We start from the raw sequence: 4,041 nt of genomic DNA on the forward strand, positions 1-4,041 counted from the left end.
TGTGGAGGACAGGAGACTCTCCCCCGGACCCGGGTACCATAGAACCTGTAAAAAAATTAAAAAATAAAAAATAAATATTATATTTACCTTCTGATGGCCCCCGGTGTGCTTGTCTTCACTTGTCGGCAGCTCGCGGTGGACTGAAGGACCTGCGCTGACGTCATTGTCATGTGACAGCAGGTCTTTCAGTGTACCGCCAGCTGCCGGCAAGCCAGGACGGAGCGAAGCAAGACTACGGGGGCCATCGGAAGGTAAGTATAGATTTATTTTTTCATTTTTTGACATTCTTTGGGGTCACACTATAAAAATCCATGCCGGTTGCATGGATTTATATAGTGTGACCAAGTTGTCAAGCACTTTCCAAGTGATGCTAAAATCGCTTGGAAAGCGCTTGACAACCCGCATGTGGAAATGCATGTGAAGAACGCTTCACTTTTGCATGTCCCTGGCAGGAAAAACGCATGTACAATCCGCATGTACAATCCGCATGCGTTTTTTCTGCCAGGGAGATGCAGAAACGCTCAGGAAAAAATCCTGAGCATTTCTGCATCGTGGGCACATAGGCTAGGTTTTGCTTCTTTCCCTATTTAAGTTTACATATGTGTAATAGACTCAGCTGCTTGCACCTTGAAATCCTTATCAACCTACTTCTTTACACTTTACACTTCATTTGCATTTTCACTCTGAGTTAGTGATAATTAATTGCATTGGCACTTTATCCTTAGACGATTCTTAGCTACGTATAACTTTAAACTTTTTTCAACCTACCTCTTTGCATTTGCACTTTATTTGGAGCCAGTGACAACTGTTTGCATTTGGAGTTTATTTTCTTGATGGTAAATTCTGTGGCATTTATCAACCATGTAATTGGTTCGGCATATTCCTCTGTATAACCGTAGTCCAGGGGAAGAACCTTTCACTATTTATATTAAGAACACTTGTGGTAGTCATGGTAGCTCCTTTTCCTGTTTTGCACTTGCCTCTAACAAAGAGTATGTGACTACCAATAGATTTGTAATGGATTTATACACTATTGGAATTATGTATCAAGGGGGTGTGGTCTGCATATTCCCTGGACATCTACTCTTATGATTATCAGTATTTTGATAAAGGATCTACATATCATTTTCATGACTATTAGTACTTTGTTGAAGGATTTATTTATTTATTTATTTTACTCACTTATATAGCGCCATTAATTCCACAGCGTTTTACAGACATTATGGGCACTGTCCACATCGGGGCTCACAATCTACATTCCCTATCAGTATGTCTTTGGAGTGTGGGAGGAACCCGGAGGAAACCCACGCAAACACGGGAGAACATACAAACTCCTTGCAGATGTTGTCCTTGGTGGGATACATCTAAAAACTCTGATTGTGTCACATCTGATTCACCCAGTAAACTAAGTGATACATCGCTGGAATCAGGGTCTTCTTCTCTACATTATGCTGTTCTCAGACAAGGCAACAAAAACCTGGTGACAGATTCCCCTTAAAAAGGACCTGTACTGACAACAAACTTTGCATAAACCAGGTGATTATAACAAACTTTGTAATGTAATTTAAATCAGCCTTCTTCCCCACTTATCAGACAATTCTTCACCGCCTCCTGAATGCCCCATCCACTGAAAAATCAGCTCAAGTCCATTTTGCTCAGAGAAGACAGACTGCAGGTTGTTATGTGACCCAGCCCATTATCCTCTAAGGAGAGTGAGTAAGCAACAGGGAAGTCAACAGACAGAGGCAGACAGAAAAATATAATGCAGAGCTCTGAAACAAGTGTTTTACATCACATCAGAGGTTAATTCAGATCAACACAGCTCAGCTCTGCTGTATAATGTCCTCCATGTTACTGCAGCTTGTCTCTGTGAGCTAAAAGGTGAATTAAGAGCGGGTACTCCCCTCTCTGTGCTGAGCTATCTATTGGAGAATCACTTCAGCTCTTCTCCTCCCCCAGTAAACAGTGAATTGCAAGTCACAGATAGAGCATGGAGAGAGGAAAACTGGTGGGAATGCATGATAGAAGTCACATAATGGCCAGAAATAGTGTTAATCCTCATATACACGCACAGGACACACCTTATTCTAAAAAGTTACTTTAAAGTACAGTTACCTTTTAAGAGGCTTGTCAGATGAGTTGTTCTTCAGTACCTGGGAGCGCCAACTACATATTGAATTAGTTATGTGCAGTACAGCTCTATTCCATGTGCATGTATCCAGACACCACCAAACCTTGTAAAAGATGAATGGTTGGGATGATAGATGTATCCCATGGATATGTCATCAATATATTATAATCGGAAAACCCCTTTAAATGTACATCACAAATTTTATATGAACATAGTCTTAACCGCATATAGTAACAATAGCAAGTAGTAGACTTATCTGGAAATAGACAAATGCCCGGTTTAACACTCAACCTGTATGTTCCAATTCCTGGTCCCGTTCACTGAGAAATAAAGTAATTTTTCTACTAATTTCATCTTCTCTCTTCTTAATTATATTTTTGAATATATAAATTTTATAAAATAAGGCCCTTTTTGGTGAAAAGTTCAGTTTTGGGAAACTTACCATCAACAACAAACACATTATACAAATGATCTTTTAAAAATACTCCTGGTAAAAATACAGAAAATAGCATTATTGTTGTTCTTGCTTGTCTTGTTTGAATGGAGAAAACAGGCGTCTTATCGTTGACTTCTCTTTGCTGCTGTCATTTGGTCTTGGTGAACTGGTGATTATGGATTCATCTTCCAATGTCACGATGTGGTCTTCAGTTGGAGGAATGACACCACTTTTATAGCACTGCAATTCATCTTGTGCAACCAAGAGCTGAACCTTCAGCTTATTCCGCTCCTGCAGCACCGCCCTCAGCTCTTGTAATGTAAATCGTGGCTGGTTTATGTCAGTGAGATCTATAATCATTTTGTCAGGTCCAAGGTCAGTCTGATCAGTCTGCAGACCTTCTCTCATCAGTCGTTCCTCCTCTCCCTTTAAGTTGTCCCTTTCCATCTTCAGTTCCTCAGTAGCAAGACTTGACTGGTTCACCAGTGTTTCCAGGACCTCCAGAACACGTACAATTTTAACTGAAGATCAGCCACCAGGTCTGTTGCACCTCGGGCTTCTTTGCCGATCTTCATAAGATCTTGTCCAATTACGTGTGAAATATCGTACACGTCTTCTACTGTCATTTGAAAGGGGTCCTTTTCAAATGCTGTTTCGGGGGACACGCCCTCTTGTTCAATTTCCATCTTTTCTATAACCCACTTACTTCCACAAATGTCGCAGCAGAGGCCTCCGTTGTGTCCCCAGTTTGGTCACTTCCTCAAGTCACTTTCTAGGCTCAGCAGGTGACTCTGCTAGCGGTTCTCATCCTATGGATGCGCCATTTCTGGGGCGGCTGATGGCTGGTGTTTCTAGCCTAGGAGGGGGCCAATATTCATGGCACCCTTCCTGGGCTATTAATATCAGCCCCCAGCTGTCTGCCTAGCCTTAAAATAGGGGGGACCCCATATAATTTTTTTTTTGGGTCCCCCATTTTAATAGCTAGTAAAGGCTTGGTATTCAGCTGGGGGCTGATATTAGTAGCCTGTGAAGCTCCGTGGGTATTACCCCCTTCCCAGGCTTCAAACATCTGCCCCAGCCGTCTGCTTAACCTCCGCTAGAGACTAAAATTACGGGGAACCCCACGCCATTTTTTTTTTAAATAAATCCTTTATTTTATCACTAAATAAAAAATACAGCAACCAACACTGTCACTGTACTTATTATATATGTGACTGACATGTTTCTATCTATCTAATCTATGTGTGATGCTTTATTCTTTCTGTTCTAAATAGTCGGGTACCGGTGTATGCTGCTGATGAATTGTGGGCTTTTCATGTTTCACTTTGAGCACTGTTCCTATCGATTTGGGCAATCACTGTAATGCCATAACCACCATGGCTGTGACATTACAGTGAGCGGCAGACTATCCCTGCATGATTGGTGCTCTAAATAATGCCAAACATGCAGGACGGGGACCAGATTTCCCTCCCGA

At 41.6% G+C, this 4,041-nt stretch overlaps 1 pseudogene; it reads right to left on the reverse strand.

The window, feature by feature from the left end:
* Positions 1-2,343: 2,343 nt before the first annotated feature.
* LOC141156363 (RILP-like protein 2) lies at positions 2,344-3,371 on the reverse strand (annotated as a pseudogene).
* Positions 3,372-4,041: the final 670 nt, after the last annotated feature.

Source organism: Phyllobates terribilis, unplaced genomic scaffold (genome assembly GCF_046119375.1).
Source record: "Phyllobates terribilis strain yellow unplaced genomic scaffold, ASM4611937v1 Scaffold_8__6_contigs__length_399053987, whole genome shotgun sequence".
In the NCBI taxonomy this organism is placed as follows: domain Eukaryota; kingdom Metazoa; phylum Chordata; class Amphibia; order Anura; family Dendrobatidae; genus Phyllobates; species Phyllobates terribilis.